The 19,952-nt window shown below is 44.3% G+C and overlaps 1 long non-coding RNA gene across 1 annotated transcript; it reads right to left on the reverse strand.

Annotated features, from left to right (window-relative positions):
* Window positions 1-663: 663 nt before the first annotated feature.
* LOC122676476 lies at window positions 664-2,850 on the reverse strand. The gene is made up of 3 exons (XR_006335594.1): window positions 2,717-2,850; window positions 1,623-1,674; window positions 664-826 (listed from the first exon to the last, which is right to left on the reverse strand). It is a non-coding gene; the product is annotated as an uncharacterized LOC122676476 (long non-coding RNA).
* Window positions 2,851-19,952: the final 17,102 nt, after the last annotated feature.

The following is a 19,952-nucleotide window of genomic DNA, read 5'->3' on the forward strand; positions in this document are numbered from 1 at the left end:
CATAAATTAGGCCAATGCCCAATCAGACACACAAGTTATAGATAGTTTCCATGAGATTATACCACTGAGATTGCATAAAACATTGAAACTATAAGCCACACATGGAAGACACCTTTTTGATGCACAAAGGATGAAACACAAGGGTGTTTCTAGAGGATAGAACAACAGAGACAGCTTTTGGCTTCACGGAAATGACAGGACATAGACAGATTTGATGCTCAGGACCTAGTATCTAAATGCTTCAGAGGGAGATAGGCAGCCAAGGGGTAAGAATCTGGAGTTGGGGAACAATATAACATGTATTACAAATATGGAGCAGATTGCAATTATGAATGCAAAGCCAGAGAGCTTGCATTTTCAAGAAATACAATTAGTAGCAAAATTTCATGACTCTAAAGGTTCTTATCTTGATAAACAGAGCTCTGTTACACAAATTCCTGCAGGTGAGACAGTGGGAGCTGAGATTCTGCCCTTATCCCTCCACTTGCCCTCTCTGGTCTGACTTGATACCACAGGCCTGTGCTGGTGAGATGAGTTCAGGTGACAGAGGGCAGCCTGGGGCAAGAAGAATGCAAAGGCTCATGACGCCTTTTAAAAGTTCAAACTGAGAACATAGTTCTAATCGACCCGAGCCTAAGAACCTGTCTGGGAGCACTCACCGTTTACATCTAGAGCCAAGAAAACCTCTCTCTTCTCTGTTGGGAAGGAGACACTCCTAGAAGGATGACAGGAGCCTTCCAGATGATGGCCAATAGAAGCAGCCAGATAACATTCATCCAGTGAGTCCGGGTGGACTTCATTCTCTTCTACCACCAGCTGCTCCATACTGAGATTTGTGGGGTTGGGAGAGCAGATGGTTAAACAAGAGGGATTAGTCAACCTGGAGCAATAATTGGTTTTGATGGGAGGGTTAAGGGACATGTTGGGAAAAACAAATGGGGAGTTCCCTTAAAGGGAGGCATAACAATCCCCCCACCCACAACCCCAATCTGGGCCTGAAAGCACTTGCAAAGGGAAAGTGAGAGAGAGTGAGGGAGAGTGAGCATCAGATGCTCTGAGCACAGAGAAGAAATGAGCTCAGGAGGAAGGAGAGGAGCCACCCCAGGACACATAGTCATGTCACACACGCCCTCAGAACACAAAGGCGGCTTCAAATGCACCATAAATTTTGTTGAAATTTACATGCTGCATCCAGATGAACACCAGCTCCGGCAGCATAATGGACTCTTAGAAATCTTGTGTCTGCAAGACCAATTTCTCTAATACTGCGATGGGACATGAATTTTTTTTTCCCTAGTTACTTTTCTTGCCATGAAATACCTGCCAAGGTCTTAAGACCAAAGACAAAGGCAGATAAGTATGGCATCCTGGTTTTCATGAATAGGAGAGGACAGAGGAGTACAAGAAATCCTGTGGCTCATCAGTAGCCCTGCTTCAACTGACTGCAACTTACTCTAATTGAGAGGGATTCATAAAGGGTGAAAACAGATAACCTTGTTACAGGGACAGTTTGTGGTGGTCTGAATGGAAGGACTAGGCATGTTCAGCACTTTCTGATTCCCCTGCATTTGAGATGACCAAATGTCACCACTGATGTCAGACCCGTGTTTCTCCATAGTTACCTAGAACAGATGATGTCTTGATTTTCCTCATCCTCAAGATCAGCAAGATTTTCTATGGAAAAATTCAGACAAGTTGAGAAACATTTAGCAGATCTCTTTGTGTAAATTAATAATCCACTGTCTAATACTACCATAGGGACATTTATATCAGCAATGAGATGATAGGCTATTTAAGAAGGGTATTCCAGATGCCTCAAGTTGGCTATTTACGAAGGATATTCCAGATGCCTCAAGTTGGATCTCTCAGACTCTCCTTGGTTTACTTTCCTGAGCCATCAGGCAAGATCTCCCTTCCCTGGTAGATCCTCACCACAGTATTCTCTTCCAAGTCTCAGTAAAAGTTAAAGATTCATCTTCCCCACAGAGTCTGGGGAATAGCCCACAGCATTCTTGCAGAATACTGTAATACTCAGGCTTTTCTCATCATATGCTGACTGCTTTAGCAGAATGATGAGTGGAATGAACAAAACCTCGACTCACATGAATCCTAGTTGCTACACGAATCCTTCAGTCATTCATGGGGTGGGAAAATGCCAGGGCTCTGCCTTGCTTCATGAAACACACATGCAAGGTGATGGGAGGGCTCTCTGCATCCTGGGGCCCAGATGATTGGTTTGCTAAGACAAGCAATTTAGAGAAGCAGACACTGGGGGTGCCAGCAGTGACACCAGGGGAGAACAAATACTGAAGGCTGTGAGCGCCTGTGGGAAGGCGCGGAGATTCAAGGGGCCCTTTGGGTGTGAAAATGGGAGCCGTGTGGACAAGAAGAGACATCGCAAAGGAGTCAGGAGAAAATACAGTCATCTCCGGACACCTGCACACATACAAGTGAGTGAGTGTGTCACACCAGCCTTGGGTCCATGATCTAACTTGGGGCCTGACCCGTAGGCTTCACCTGAATGAAGAAGACAGCACAGCTCCCAGATCCACCTGATGTCTGTACTTAAAACTCTGCCACAGAGTCCGATTCAAATCACTGTCTACAGAACTTCCAACAGGGAGGAGAAATCTCAGCACCCCAGAGGCGAGGAGTACGAAGCACACAGGGTCTACCTGGGCATCCAGGTGGAGTTCTATCATAAGAAAATACTCACTGGTTACATCCCGAGCATAAGAGACATCCAGGTCCTCAGGTGAGAAGACGGCTGTGCTCCTATAAGGCCAGAAGGAGTCTGACAGGTTAGGAAGCACCGAGTAAGTCAGATAATAGTCATCCAGAGAGTTCTGTGGGACACCATGTTCTCCCATCTGTGGCATCTGTCTGCTGAACCTGGTCGGGGAGGGAGGGCAAAAGATTAAGCCAAGACTGATCAGAAACTGTACAGTTCTATCTGGTTCTGATGGAATGTTTGAGTGGTGAAGCACGCCAAGGGTCTCATCCATTAGGGAGAGAAGTCTGTTTTCTGTGTGAGACACAGCGTGGTTTCACAGGGGCAGAAGAGAGAAAGAGCAGTAGGGGCTCAGTGCTCTGGCCAAAGAACAGGCTGATGAACAGACTGAATTCTCTCTGATGGTGCAGCATGCCTCACATACAGGACACAAAACATTGGCTTTCACACTTCCATTTACACTGCATTGACATTATTATGACACACATTCCAGCAAGCTAACACCAAACAGAAAGCAGATACACATCTCACTCTGTAAACCATATCTGATAAAAGATTGAGTGCAAAAACACCAGTCTGACTTAGTTCACCCGGGTCAACTGATTTGGGTTTTAAACTTGACAAGTAAATAAGAAACGGGAAATAATAGAAGTACCACAGTGAAAGCAGAGAACAGTATGAAAAAGGATAATAGTGGTGGGCAAACCTGCCAACACAATATATTCAGCACTTTCCGGTTTTCCCTGGATCGGGGTCTGTAGATGTCAGCACTGTACAAAGAGCCCACAGATATTCAAAATTACCTCGGGGCAACCACCTCTGGTCCTTTCAGGTCATCATGATCATTCCTCTTTTCTGCAAATCAATTAACAGGAGAGTTATATCAGGCAAATGCCTTTCAAAAATGCCCAATCCTGTGCCTATCTTCACAATGTGGTAACAGGCTGTTGAGACAGAAATCATCCAGGAGGCCCTAGAAAGAGCCTCATAAGAAGGCACTGGGTTTCCTTCCTGAGCCATTGGGCAAATTTCCTTGATATCATATGTCATTGGCAGAGTATCCTGGTCGTGAGTCTGTGCAAACAGCTAAATAAATCCTTTTCCCCACAGTTCCTGGGGAACAACTTTGCTACATCCTCAACCTGCTATAATACTCTGGATTTTTTCATCTGAAATGTTGTTTATTAATGGGATAAGTGATTATACACTGAGATAAATGGAAGTGGAATCCATACACCATCAAGTCAAATGAATCTCAAAGCTGCAATCAGTGGCCATTCATCAGGTTGGGAAGTTCCAGGGCCCTGCCTTAGCTCAGAGAAACATACCAAAAGATGACAGTGTGGCTTACCTTCTGGTTTCAGAAGACTTCGAACAAGATAAGTCAAAGGAAAAGAGAGAGCCTATGGGTTGATAGAAGTGAACCAAAGTAGTGACATCTCCAAATAAACAAGCCTGCCAAAAGCCCTGGACAGGTGTAGGAACTCAGGGACATTACCCAGAAATGAAAATTAAAGCATTTCATGTGAGATAAGAGGTTCACTCAAAATTAGGAAGCCTGAACGGTACCTCCAGTGCCCTAGCTGCTGAGGTACACGTAAGTCTGGCTGGACCACCTTGGGTAGAGTGGTTTACCATAGGGACACCCATGACAGGGAACTTAGAAAAGTTCATTCATAGAATGTCTTATTTTAGATGGAATTATAGAGTCTGGTTCAAACCAGGCATAAGGACGTAAGCATAGGGTCTATTAAAGGGGATTAATTCTCCAGGAGCAGACTAACCGATGTAATGAAGACTACCTGTGAGACCAGTTGGAATTTCATCCTCTTCAGCATGAGAGCAACCACAGGCTCCATCCACGGCAGACTCCACATTCTCTTCATCAAATGCAACTTTCCCATCACTGTAAGGCTGGTTGCAGGCAGAACCTTCCTGGGGAGTGGAAGCTACTGAAACACAGCCATCCTGGGATTCCGGGAACACCACCTTCTTTTCCACATTCTGTACATTCACGCTGTGTCAGGTGGAGAAGGGAGGACAGATTAAGAGGACTTGACTCCAAGCTATCTGGCTGGTTTTGAGGACAGGCATTGAGAGTGGTCACAGAAAGCAAAAGGGCAGCCCCCTTAAGGAGGGACGTAACTCCTCCTGATGTGGAGTGGAGTGTGGCTGCCCTGGGGTGGGAGAGAGACAGCAGGTTCTCCGGGCACTGGCCACAAAACTGGTGGCTGAAGCAGGAGTCGGAACGTTCCCTCCATGCTAATGTCATGACCCCCAGCACACACAGAGGATTGGGACCTCGGTGCAAACTTTTCTGCACACATTGTTTTGATCTGGATATCCTGTGTTCAAGTCAACACAGCTGTTAAGAAGTTAAAAATTTGTTTGAGTTTGGACTCTATTCCTTCAATTTAAAATTTTTTATTTGCACAAATATACAACCCAAATCAGTATTTCAGAGTTGGAGAAAAAGGAGTTATAGACTAGATATTCTGCCTTCAAGAACTGTTTTTTCAATATTTTGTTGTAATATGAATACCATTCTGTTTTCTTCCCTTGAAATCTAATATTTGCCAACATGCTGATGCCAAACCAGTGTAAGACCATAGGATCTCACCCTACATTAACCACTCAGGAGAAAACACATGAACACAGGAACTCCTAGGTTTGGTTATTTCACCTGGGTCAACTCACTGTACATTACTAAACTAGAAGGATTAAAAATTGAAATGCAGAAACTATGAAACATAAATAGACAATGTTGTTAAAGAGATAATTGCTATTGAATGAATAGATGAAAGAGTTACATAGGCTACTTTCTATTTTTCTTTGAATCTGAGGTCTCTTGCTGTCACCACTGACATTCACAGCCCACAGATCTTCAAATTACCTGGGAAATGTGAGCTCTTGTCCACTCACTTGCTTGTGAGAATTTTCATTGTCTAGTAAGAAATTCAGAGACAGCAGGTCATAATAAGAAAATCAGACCTCATACATATCTACTCAGTAATCACATATACAACAAGGACTTTAATATTCTCATTGTAAGACCATAATTCTTTAGCAAAGTTTTTCTAGGACACTTAAGTCTTATGAGAATTAGACTAGACTGCTTCCAGAGCCGTTCAGGAAATTTGGAGATAGAATTTTTCAAGAGTTCAGATGAGGGACTAGAGAGGCAAATACCTAGGAAGATAAATTAGTTGTCTCAGTTAAACAAGCAGGAATTTGCAGAACCAGGGCCTGAGGCTGAGCTGGTCCTAAGTCCCAGGCTCTTGATCACCTCACTCTGTTAGAGTTCACGGGTTTCAACTGGGCTGACCACGAGTGGGAGAGGCCTTGTGCCTCCTCCACCCACAGCTTTGTGATGACCAGCACATGGACCAGAGCTTTCTAATCCCCTTTTCTTTCTTACCTAGAAAGAGTGGTCCTTGGTTTCCAGAATCAGGGTTGGTGGTAAAGGCCCAGTTGGTGGAAGAAACACCAAGAATGGCTTTGCTGTCACCACAGTCAAGATGCTGGTCCAGCTGCCACTGCAGACAATCAGTCATGTGGGTGCTTTTGTGAAGCTGTGCCTGTGAAGTTGGCACCTCTGACCCTGGGAAACTCACAGGTTCCTGGTGAGAGTCCTCCCAGGTGTCACCTGAAAGGAAAAGAGGGTTCAGGAATGAAACCAATGAAAGCTTTTTCTTGCTAAGCCCTCCCAGAGGGCCCATTTCTGCTGTCCTAGTCCATGAGTGAAACCACCCAATAACCCAGACAACAATGGCAGACATCAATGTGAAGAAGGCTCCATATTTACGGCTGGGACTGGGGTGTTGAGAAGGCAGGTGCTAGGCTGCAATTTCTTGAAATGAGAAATCACCCACTTGAGTCGAAAGAGTTTGGGTGACACAGGAGGTCAAGCCTCTTATTCTGTTATTAGCCTTAGCTTGGAGCCTAGAGAGAAGGTTCTAGACAAGCCTCTAGGCATGGGGGAGAAAGAGTTGTTGATATCTACCCACAGGAATAAAAGAACAGGAAGAAACATATGGCCTGAAAGCTTCAGGTCCTACTAGAATTTGAGCTGAGAAAATACAGTACATTCCAGACCCTTTTGAACTTCCTTGCTTGAAATGTTTGTCGACCCTTCCACTCACCCGTACATGTACATATAGAATAAAATCTATTCCCACGTGGGGCAGAATGGGGATGGATGGTATTAGCAACTAGAACTAGTGGGGCAGACGGCCAAGACCCTGTTGGAAACACCTATGTGTCTCTTTAGAGAGATTATATAAGTATACTCCTTCAATACATGTCCTCCTGCTGGTGCCTGGGCAGTGCTCCTAATGAAATCTGTTTATATTTCCACTGCGAAATGAGTACATATTCTCAGAACCTGGGCTAACCAAAGGCACGACATACCCTCCTCTGGTGCAGCTCAGGCTGCTGTGAGGTCCCGGCCGCCAGGGCCTGCTCTCCATTGCTGTGGGGCCCTCCTCTCACCTCCTTATGCGTCCGCACCCTCAACAGGGTTTGTTTCTGCAACTGTCTCTCATGTGTCTGTTATCTCTTAGTCTTCCAGAGAGCATCTGAGTCTGACTCCCATCAAAGATTCATCCAACCTCCTTCCAACTGCTTTGTCTGATTCAGTCCTCTCTACACTCTCAAAGGTCACCTGTCTTCAGTTCAGTTCCATCGCTCAGTCATGTCCGACTCTTTGCGTCCCCAGGAATTGCAGCATGCCAGGCCTCCCTGTCCATCACCAACTCCCAGAGTTTACTCAAACTCATGCCCATAGATTCGGTGATGCCATCCAGCCATCTCATGGTCTGTTGTCCCCTTCTCCTCCTGCCCCCAATCCCTCTCAGCATCAGGGTCTTTTCCAATGAGTCAACTCTTCGCATGAGGTGGCCAAAGTACTGGAGTTTCAGCTTCAGCATAAGTCCTTCCAATGAACACCCAGGACTGATCTCCCTTAGGATGGACTGGTTGGATCTCCTTGCAGTCCAAGGAACTCTCAAGAGTCTTCTCCAGCACCATAGCTCAAAAGCATCAATTTTTCGGCGCTCAGCTTTCTTCAAGTCCAACTCTCACATCCATACATGACCACTGGAAAAACCATAGCCTTGACCAGATGGACCTTTGTTAGCAAAGTAATGTCTCTGCTTTTTAATATACTATCCAGGTTGATCATAACTTTCCTTCCAAGGAGTAAGCGTCTTTTAATTTCACGGCTGCAGTCACCATCTGCAGTGATTTTGGAGCCCCCCAAAATAAAGTCTGACACTATTTCCACTGTCTCCCCATCTAATTCCCATGAGGTGATGGGACCAGATGCCATGATCTTAGCTTTCTGAATGTTGAGCTTTAAGCCAACTTTTTCACTCTCCACTTTCACTTTCATCAAGAGGCTATTTAGTTCCTTCACTTTCTGCCATAAGGGTGGTGTCATCTGCATATCTGAGGTTATTGATATTTCTCCTGTCTTACCATCTCCAATCCTGATTTGTCACATGCTCCTCAGTTTATGGAAATTCATCCTCCCTTCCCTGCTACACAGATCGAACCGCCTCACCCACCTTTCCTGTGCTCCTGTCTTCTAGTCTCTCTTTTTTCTGCAACATCACTTCCTACAGCTCCCTCTGCAAATCCTCCTAGGCTCAGGCTGGCCCCTTTCTGACCCCAGCCCTGTACCAGGAGCCTCTGTGAGCTTGCAGGGCTTTTTCCTAAAGCAATTCTCTCAGTCTGGTGTGCCCTTCATACTTCCACCAGGCAAATTTCATTAATCATTAATCATCGTATTTTAGGACACTTCATCAGATTTTATGATAATTCACATTATGCTGAAGGGTAAATCCTTCTACAAAATTTGGTGGTTGAAAGAACTGTCAAAACTACGTATCCCCTTACTCCCCAGTGTTATTTTGAATCAATGTCTAGGATTGTTTTTAATTATCATTGTGTAATTTCATCATCTAATTTTATTTGTCTTTTCTTGAGAATGGGTTTTATTAAACCTATGCTTTGAATATTCTTTGCATTCACAGAATATAAAATAACCAAACATTTTTTCAAACATAAAGATTACTGCCCAAGTTTGTTAGTGTGGAGAAAAGCTTCCAATAGAAGATCAAGATATAATTTAAAAATCAAGTGTCTGTGTTGTTTCTGCAGGGTTTCTCCTTGTACAGAGAGGATGGGGTAGATCTGACTACTCGTATCCGCATGGCTCCATAAAAGCTATTCACACTGTTCTCAGGTTATCATGAGAATCATGACACAGGATGGATCCCTGTATAGTTAGATATTCTATTCATTCATCTCAATCCATCTGTGGGGCTTTGGCCTTTCCTGGCCCATTGTGAACAATGGATTCCCGGGACTGGGCCCTATCACACACTCACAAACATCTCAGACACATATCTGAGTCACGTGTCTGAGCCTCACTCATCCTCTTCACGGGAACCCACACCCGGCTGTCAGTGTCTCTGAGATAGAGCTCCACAGTTTTCAATGGCTTCAGCACAGCCAAATTGAAGGTCCACCTGGACCCGTCGTGACAGCAGGTGACCTGGGGGCAGGAGTGGGGAGCGGCGTGGACTCTCACCCTGGCTGTTCCCAGAGAGAGCCCTGTGGAGCTGTGGCTCCACCTGGAGGGGCCGGGGAGCCGCTGGCTCTGCCCTTGGGACACAGTGCACAGAGGGACTGGGAGCTGGCAGGTCTGAGTGAGGGACCACAGGGCTTCTCTGCAGCCCTCTGGCAACTTTCTGTTGAAGGTTAAGATAGTTGCAAATCATTTGGATAGGGCAGAGAAAAAAGTGAGCAACATCCTCTCTGAGTCACTGATGGTCCGACTGCTGAGAAGAGAGGACAGAGCCTGAGCCAGGAGTCGGGCCCAGGAGAGGTCAGTGTCCCACCTGCCAGTGGCCAGGAGTCTGGGCCCAGGGAAGGGACCTGCTGATCCTCAGTGCCCTCGGCTCCACCATGGGACAGCACAGCTACCTGAGAGGGTGCCTGGGAGCGCTGAAGGGGTTATAGTGCACTAGGAGCTCGCTTAGGAAGAGCATGGAGGACAGCAGGTGCACAATAACTGTGTGTTCCCTTTCTGGTTTGTGAACTACTGTGATCCTGAGAAAGCCTTTGCTTCTCTGCTCCTCGGGGAAGAATGAGAAATAAGAAAGAAACTGCTTCCAAGGTGAAAAGTCACCAACTGATTGACAGACAACATTTATATGCCCAATATCATTTTAAAAGAAGTCAGATAAAGTCTGATACATAATGGAGTTTCTTCTGGTTTACAAGATGATCTTATGTATCAAAGTCCTAACAATAAGAATGCTTCTCCAAAGAAAAAGTAAAAAAAAAAAAAAAATAGCCCAAGAAGGATTTCATACTATGTTTGTTTTTTTTTTTATTATTATTTTTTTTTCCAGTGGGTTTTGTCATACATTGATATGAATCAGCCATGGATTTACATGTATTCCCAATCCCAATCCCCCCTCCCACCTCCCTCTCCACCCGATTCCTCTGGGTCTTCCCAGTGCACCAGGCCGGAGCACTTGTCTCATGCATCCCACCTGGGCTGGTGATCTGTTTCACCATAGATAGTATACATGCTGTTCTTTTGAAATATCCCACCCTCACATTCTCCCACAAAGTTCAAAAGTCTGTTCTGTATTTCTGTGTCTCTTTTTCTGTTTTGCATATAGGGTGATCATTATCACCTTTCTAAATTCCATATATATGTGTTAGTATGCTGTAATGTTCTTTATCTTTCTGGCTTACTTCACTCTGTATAATGGGCTCCAGCTTCATCCATCTCATTAGGACTGGTTCAAATGAATTCTTTTTAATGGCTGAGTAATATTCCATGGTGTATATGTACCACAGCTTCCTTATCCATTCTTCTGCTGATGGGCATCTAGGTTGCTTCCATGTCCTGGCTATTATAAACAGTGCTGCTATGAACATTGGGGTGCACGTGTCTCTTTCAGATCTAGTTTCCTCAGTGTGTATGCCCAGAAGTGGGATTGCTGGGTCATATGGCAGTTCTATTTCCAGTTTTTTAAGAAATCTCCACACTGTTTTCCATAGCGGCTGTACTAGTTTGCATTCCCACCAACAGTGTAAGAGGGTTCCCTTTTCTCCACACCCTCTCCAGCATTTATTGCTTGTAGACTTTTGGATAGCAGCCATCCTGACTGGCATGTAATGGTACCTCATTGTGGTTTTGATTTGCATTTCTCTAATAATGAGTGATGTTGAGCATCTTTTCATGTGTTTGTTAGCCATCTGTATGTCTTCTTTGGAGAAATGTCTGTTAAGTTCTTTGGCCCATTTTTTGATTGGGTCATTTATTTTTCTGGAATTGAGCTTCAGGAGTTGCTTGTATATTTTTGAGATTAATCCTTTGTCTGTTTCTTCATTTGCTATTATTTTCTCCCAATCTGAGGGCTGTCTTTTCACCTTACTTATAGTTTCCTTTGTAGTGCAAAAGCTTTTAAGTTTCATTAGGTCCCATTTGTTTAGTTTTGCTTTTATTTCCAATATTCTGGGAGGTAAGCTTCCAAACTCATTCTATGAGGCCACCATCACCTAATTCCAAAACCAGACAAAGATGCCACAAAAAAAGAAAACTACAGGCCAATATCACTGATGAACATAGATGCAAAAATCCTTAACAAAATTTTAGCAAACAGAATCCAGCAACATATTAAAAAAATCGTACACCATGACCAAGTGGGCTTTATCCCAGGAATGCAAGGATTCTTCAATATCCGCAAATCAATCAATGTAATACACCACATTAACAAATTGAAAGATAAAAACCATATGATTATCTCAATAGATGCAGAGAAAGCCTTTGACAAAATTCAACACTCATTTATGATTAAAACTCTCCAAAAAGCAGGAATAGAAGAAACATACCTCAACATAATAAAAGCTATATATGACAAACCCACAGCAAGCATCACCCTGAATGGTGAAAAATTGAAGGCATTTCCCCTGAAATCAGGAACAAGACAAGGGTGCCCACTCTCACCACTACTATTCAACATAATGTTGGAAGTTCTGGCCACAGCAATCAGAGCAGAAAAAGAAGTAAAAGGAATCCAGATAGGAAAAGAAGAAGTAAAACATACTATGTTTTAATTTCCACACCCTATGAACTCCTACCCAAGGGGACCTGGCTCATAACTTCGGTCAATACCCCAATCAGATACACAGGTTATGGGTGTTTCCATGAGATTATACCACTGAGATTGCATAAAACATTGAAACTATAAGCCACACATGGAAGACACCTTTTTGATGCACAAAGGATGAAACACAAGGGTGTTTCTAGAGGATAGAACAACAGAGACAGATATTTGGCTTCACGGAAATGGCAGGGCGTAGACAGATTTGATGCTCAGGACTTGGTATCTAAATGCTTCAGAGGGAGATAGGCAGCCAAGGGGTAAGAATCTGGAGTTCGGGAACAATATAACATGCATTACAAATATGGAGCAGATTGCAATCATGAATGCAAAGCCAGAGAGCTTGCATTTTCAAGAAATACAATTAGTAGCAAGCTTTCATGACTCTAAGGATTCTTATCTTGATAAAAAGAGCTCTGTTATACAAATTCCTGCAGGTGAGACAGTGGGAGCTGAGATTCTGCCCTATCCCTCCACTTGCCCTCTCTGGTCTGACTTGATACCACAGGCCTGTGCTGGTGAGATGAGTTCAGGTGACAGAGGGCAGCCTGGGGCAAGAAGAATGCAAAGGCTCATGACGCCTTTTAAAAGTTCAAACTGAGAACATAGTTCTAATCGACCCGAGCCTAAGAACCTGTCTGGGAGCACTCACCGTTTACATCTAGAGCCAAGAAAACTTCTCTCTTCTCTGTTGGGAAGGAGACACTCCTAGAAGGATGACAGGAGCCTTCCAGATGATGGCCAATTGAAGCAACTAGATAACATTCATCCAGTGAGTCCTGGTGGACTTCATTCTCTTCTACCACCAGCTGCTCCATACTGAGATTTGTGGGGTTGGGAGAGCAGATGGTTAAACAAGAGGGATTAGTCAACCTGGAGCCATAGCTGGTTTTGATGGGAGGGTTAAGGGACATGTTGCGAAAAACAAATGGGGAGTTCCCTTAAAGGGAGGCATAACAATCCCCCCACCCACAACCCCAATCTGGGCCTGAAAGCACTTGCAAAGGGAAAGTGAGAGAGAGTGAGGGAGAGTGAGCATCAGATGCTCTGAGCACAGAGAAGAAATGAGCTCAGGAGGAAGGAGAGGAGCCACCCCAGGACACATAGTCATGTCACACACGCCCTCAGAACACAAAGGCGGCTTCAAATGCACCATAAATTTTGTTGAAATTTACATGCTGCATCCAGATGAACACCAGCTCTGGCAGCATAATGGACTCTTAGAAATCTTGTGTCTGCAAGACCAATTTCTCTAATACTGCGATGGGACATGAATTTTTTTTCCCTAGTTACTTTTCTTGCCATGAAATACCTGCCAAGGTCTTAAGACCAAAGACAAAGGCAGATAAGTATGGCATCCTGGTTTTCATGAAAAGGAGAGGACAGAGGAGTACAAGAAATCCTGTGGCTCATCAGTAGCCCTGCTTCAACTGACTGCAACTTACTCTAATTGAGAGGGATTCATAAAGGGTGAAAACAGATAACCTTGTTACAGGAACAGTTTGTGGTGGTCTGAATGGAAGGAATAGGCATGTTCAGCACTTTCTGATTCCCCTGCATGTGAGATGACCAAATGTCACCACTGATGTCAGACCTGTGTTTCTCCATAGTTACCTAGAACAGATGATGTCTTGATTTTCCTCATCCTCAAGATCAGCAAGATTTTCTATGGAAAAATTCAGACAAGTTGAGAAACATTTAGCAGATCTCTTTGTGTAAATTAATAATCCAGTGTCTAATACTACCATAGGGACATTTATATCAGCAATGAGATGATAGGCTATTTAAGAAGGGTATTCCAGATGCCTCAAGTTGGGTCTCTCAGACTCTCCTTGGTTTACTTTCCTGAGCCATCAGGCAAGATCTCCCTTCCCTGGTAGATCCTCACCACAGTATTCTCTTCCAAGTCTCAGTAAAAGTTAAAGATTCATCTTCCCCACAGAGTCTGGGGAATAGCCCACAGCATTCTTGCAGAATACTGTAATACTCAGGCTTTTCTCATCATACGCTGACTGCTTTAGCAGAATGATGAGTGGAATGAACAAAACCTCGACTCACATGAATCCTAGTTGTTACACGGACCCTTCAGTCATTCATGGGGTGGGAAAATGCCAGGGCTCTGCCTTACTTCATGAAACACCGATGGGAGGGCTCTCTGCATCCTGGGGCCCAGATGATTGGTTTGCTAAGACAAGCAATTTAGAGAAGCAGACACTGGGGGTGCCAGCAGTGACACCAGGGGAGAACAAATACTGAAGGCTGTGAGCGCCTGTGGGAAGGCGCGGAGATTCAAGGGGCCCTTTGGGTGTGAAAATGGGAGCCGTGTGGACAAGAAGAGACATCGCAAAGGAGTCAGGAGAAAATACAGTCATCTCCGGACACCTGCACACATACAAGTGAGTGAGTGTGTCACACCAGCCTTGGGTCCATGATATAACTTGGGGCCTGACCCATAGGCTTCACCTGAATGAAGAAGACAGCACAGCTCCCAGATCCACCTGATGTCTGTACTTAAAACTTTACCACAAAGTCCGATTCAAATCACTGTCTACAGAACTTCCAACAGGGAGGAGAAATCTCAGCACCCCAGAGGCGAGGAGTACGAAGCACACAGGGTCTACCTGGGCATCCAGGTGGAGTTCTATCACAAGAAAATACTCACTGGTTACATCCCGAGAATAAGAGACATCTAGGTCCTCAAGTGAGAAGATGGCTGTGCTCCTATAAGGCCAGAAGGAGTCTGACAGGTTAGGAAGCACCGAGTAAGTCAGATAATAGTCATCCAGAGAGTTCTGTGGGACACCATCTTCTACCATCTGTGGCATCTGTCTGCTGAACCTGGTCGGGGAGAGAGGGCAAAAGATTAAGCCAAGACTGATCAGAAACTATACAGTTCTATCTGGTTCTGGTGGAATGTTTGAGTGGTGAAGCACGCCAAGGGTCTCATCCATTAGAGAGAGAAAAGTCTGTTTTGTGTGTGAGACACAGCGTGGTTTCACAGGGGCAGAAGAGAGAAAGAGCAGTAGGTGCTCAGTGCTCTGGCCAAAGAACAGGCTGATGAACAGACTGAATTCTCTCTGATGGTGCAGCATGCCTCACATACAGGAACACAGAACATTGGCTTTCACACTTCCATTTACACTGCATTGACATTACTATGACACACATTCCAGCAAGCTAACACCAAACAGAAAGCAGATACACATCTCACTCTGTAAACCATATCTGATAAAAGATTGAGTGCAAAAACACCAGTCTGACTTAGTTCACCCGGGTCAACTGATTTGGGTTTTAAACTTGACAAGTAAATAAGAAACGGGAAATAATAGAAGTACCACAGTGAAAGCAGAGAACATTATGATAAAGGATAATAGTGGTGGGCAAACCTGCCAACACAATATATTCAGCACTTTCCGGTTTTCCCTGGATCGGGGTCTGTAGATGTCAGCACTGTACAAAGAGCCCACAGATATTCAAAATTACCTCGGGGCAACCACCTCTGGTCCTTTCAGGTCATCATGATCATTCCTCTTTTCTGCAAATCAATTAACAGGAGAGTTATATCAGGCAAATGCCTTTCAAAAATGCCCAATCCTGTGCCTATCTTCACAATGTGGTAACAGGCTGTTGAGACAGAAATCATCCAGGAGGCCCTAGAAAGAGCCTCATAAGAAGGCACTGGGTTTCCTTCTTGAGGCAATGGGCAAATTTCCTTGATATCATATGTCATGGCAGAGTACCCTGGTTGTGAGTCTGTGAAAACAGCTAAATAAATCCTTTTCCCCACAGTTCCTGGGGAACAACTTTGCTACATCCTCAGGCTGCTATAATACTCAGGCTTTTTTCATCTGAAATGTTGTTTATTAATGGGATAAGTGATTATACACTGAGATAAATGGAAGTGGAATCCATACACCATCAAGTCAAATGAATCTCAAAGCTGCAATCAGTGGCCATTCATCAGGCTGGGAAGTTCCAGGGCCCTGCCCTAGCTCAGAGAAACATACCAAAAGATGACAGTGTGGCTTACCTTCTGGTTTCAGAAGACTTTGAACAAGATAAGTCAAAGGAAAAGAGAGAGCCTATGGGTTGATAGAAGTGAACCAAAGTAGTGACACCTGCAAAGGTATAAACAAGCCTGCCAAAAGCCCTGGACAGGTGTAGGAACTTATGGACACTACCCAGAAATGAAAATTAAAGCATTTCATGTGAGCTAAGAGGTTCACTCAAAATTAGGAAGCCTGAACGGTACCTCCTGGGCCACAGCTGCTGAGGTACACGTGAGTCTGGCTGGACAACCTTGGATAGAGTGGTTTACCACAGGGACACCCATGACAGGGAACTTAGGAAAGTTCATTCATAGAATGTCTTATTTTAGATGGAATTATAGAGTCTGGTTCAAACCAGGCTTCAGGATGTAAGCATAGGGTCTATCAAAGGGGATTAATTCTCCAGGAGTAGACTAACAGATGTAGTGAAGTCTACCTGTGAGACCAGTTGGAATTTCATCCTCTTCAGCCTGAGAGCAACCACAGGCCCCATCGACGGCAGACTCCACATTCTCTTCATCAAATGCAACTTTCGCATCACTGTAAGGCTGGTTGCAGGCAGAACTTTCCTGGGGAGTGGAAGCTACTGAAACACAGTCATCCTGGGATTCCGGGAACACCACCTTCTTTTCCACATCCTGCATGTTCACACTGTGTCAGTGGGAAAAGGGAGGACAGATGATTAAGAGGACTCGACTCCAAGCTATCTGGCTGGTTTTGAGGACAGGCATTGAGAGTGGTCACAGAGAGCAAAAGGGCAGCCCCCTTAAGGAGGGACGTAACTCCTCCTGAGGTGGAGTGGAGTGTGGCTGCCCTGGGGTGGGAGAGAGACAGCAGATTCGCAGGGCACTGGTCACAGAACCGGCGATTGAAGGAGGAGTCGGAACATTCCCTGCATGCTAAAGTCATGACCCTCAGCATGCACAGAGGACTGGGATCTCCGTTCAAACTTTTCTGCACTCATTGTGTTGATCTGGATATCCTGTGTCTAAGTCAACACAGCTGTTAAGAAGTTAAAAATTTGTTTGAGTTTGGACTCTATTCCATTCAATTTAAAATTTTTTATTTGCACAAATATACCTTCCAAATTAGTATTTCAGAGTTGGAGAAAAAGGAGTTATAGACTATATATTCTGCCTTCAAGAACTATTTTTTCAATATTTTGTTGTAATATGAATACCATTCTGTTTTCTTCCCTTAAAATCCAATATTTGCGAACATGCTGATTCCAAACCAGTGTAAGACCATAGGATCTCAGCCTACATTAACCACTCAGGAGAAAGCACATGAACACAGGAACTCCTAGGTTTGGTTATTTCACCTGGGTCAACTCGCTGTACATTACTAAACTTGAAGGATTAAAAAATGGAAATGCAGAAACTTGTGAAACATAAATAGACAACGATGTTAAAGAGATAATTGTTGTTGAATGAATAGATGAAAGAGTTACATAGGCTACTTTCTATTTTTCTCTGGATCTGAAGTCTCTTGCTGTCACCATTGACATTCACAGCCCACAGATCTTCAAATTACCTGGGAAATGTGAGCTCTTGTCCACTCACTTGCTTGTGAGAATTTTCATTGTCTATTAAGAAATTCAGAGACAGCAGGTCATAATAAGAAAATCAGACCTCACACATATCTACTCAGTAATCACATATACAACAAGGACTTTAATATTCTCATTGTAAGAACATAATTCTTTAGCAAAGTTATTCTAGGACACTTGAGTCTTATGAGAATTAGACTGGACTGCTTCCAGAGCCATTGAGGAAATTTGCTGATTGAGCTGGTATCTCTCCCAACATCCTTTGTTCTGAGTCTGTATAAGCAGTTAAAAATGTATTTTCCACAGAGATGCTGGAACATGAGCTGAGTTATTTTCTAGAATTATTTCTGTAGTACTGCTTAGTCCCATCAGATTATGTGATTGTTGATGGTTTAGAGGAATTTATACTTGGGGCTAGAGTGATGGGTGAATTGTGAAAGCGTTAGCCACTCAGTAATATCTGTCTCTTTGTGACCACGTGGACTACAGACCACCAGGCTCCTCTGGCCATGGAATTCTCCACACAAGAATACTAGAGTGGGTGCCATTCTCTTCTCCAGAGGATCTGCATGATACACAGATTGAACCTGGGTCCCCCGCATTGAGGACAGATTCTTTACCATCTGAGCCACCAGGATAGCCCAGTGAATTGTACTAACCCTCAACTCAAAAAGACTCTTTGGTGCTACACAGAAACCATGGCCATTCAAGGCTGGAGGAACTGCCAGAGCCCAGCCTTGCTTCAACATCCAAGCGAGGCTATGGTACAGTTAGTTGTGTCTGTCTTGGTGTCAGATAACATCTTAGCTAAGACCTGTCAACATCGAGAAAAGGGAGACTGGGGTTGAGAGGAATAAAACCAAACCTGGAAATCACCTCTCCTTATAAAGAGGCAAGTCCGTCATCATTTCTGGAGAGGCCAGGAACATTTACAAAAATTAGATCACTGCAGGTAACAATACACTGGCTCCGAACTAGTTCTGACAGATACCTCCTGTGGATTTCCAGCTGAGGTGGGTGAGAGTTGTCAAAACTGATTTGGGTCAAATGCCTGACACTGGGGTCAGGGTGACAGAGGCAAGCCCAGAGCCAAGAAAAGAATGAAAGCTCCCTGACCCACCTGATGTCTCTGTTCCACAAGAGAGCCTTTTCCCTGGTTTCGACTAAGATGTGTCTATACAACCTGTCCTAAGAGATGACCTTCCTTGGTCTACACAGCTTGTGGGGAGAAATAACATGGGGGCTACCTGAGATATTGGTTGGAATTTCATCTTCTTTAGCATGAGAGTAACCACATGGTCCATCCAGATCAATGTCTACTTCCAGTTCATTAAAGTTAAATTTGTCATCACTGTAAGGCAGGTGCTGATCAGAACTTCCTTGGAGAATTGAAGGCATCAAAACACATTCATCCTTGGATTCTTCATGCACTTCCTTCTTTTCAACCTCCTGCAGCTCCATGCTGTGCCAGATGGGAAAGGAATGACAGAAAATTAAATGAAGAAGATCTGACCCCAAGCCATGCTGACTGGTTTTGACAGGAGGCATGGGGAGTGGTCACAGAGAGTACAAGAGCAGGCCCCTTCAAGACAGAAGGAACTGTCCTCTCTTATATGAAGTGGAGTGTGTCTGTCTGGGGAGAGGGGGTCAAGCAGGTACCCAACAGACCGGCCACAAAGCTCTGATGAGGAAGGAGCCTCAACCATCCCAGGATGGTACTTTCAGGAACAGGAAGCACAGATGAACTTCCACACCAAGTGCTTCCCCACAGGTCCTAAGCCATGTTGAATTTAAGATGAAGTAGTCAAGTGAATAAGGGCTTCCCCGGTGACTCAGGAGGCTGAGTGGCTCCTGCCAATGCAGAGATGTGGCTTCGAGCCCTGGAGAAATAATTCCTGAAAGAATGAAGAGGTAAAGCCAAAGCAAAGACAACAGCCAGTTGTGGATGTGACTGATGATGGAAGCAAGTTCCGATGCTGTAAAGAGCAATACTGCATAGGAACCTGGAATGTAAGGTCCATGTTTCAAGGCTAATTTGGAGTGGTCAAACAGGAGATCGCAAGAGTGAACGTCGACATTTTAGGAATCAGCGACCTCAAATGGACTGGAATGGGTGAATTTGACTCAGATGACTGTTATATCTACTTCTGTGGGCAAGAATCCCTTAGAAGAAATGGAGTAGCCATCATAGTAAACAAAAGAGTCCAAAATGCAGTACTTGGATGCAGTCTCAAAAAGGACAGAATGAACTCTGTTCGTTTTCAAAGCAAACCATTCAATATCCCAGGAATCCTAATCTATGCCTTGGCCAGTAATGCTGAAGAAGCTGCAGTTGAACAGTTCTATGAAGACCTACAAGACTTTCAAGAACTAACACCCATGAAAGATGTCCTTTTCATTATAGGGGACTGGAATGCAAAAGTAGGAAGTCAAGA

This window comes from Cervus elaphus, chromosome 20 (assembly GCF_910594005.1).
Source record: "Cervus elaphus chromosome 20, mCerEla1.1, whole genome shotgun sequence".
Lineage (NCBI taxonomy): Eukaryota > Metazoa > Chordata > Mammalia > Artiodactyla > Cervidae > Cervus > Cervus elaphus.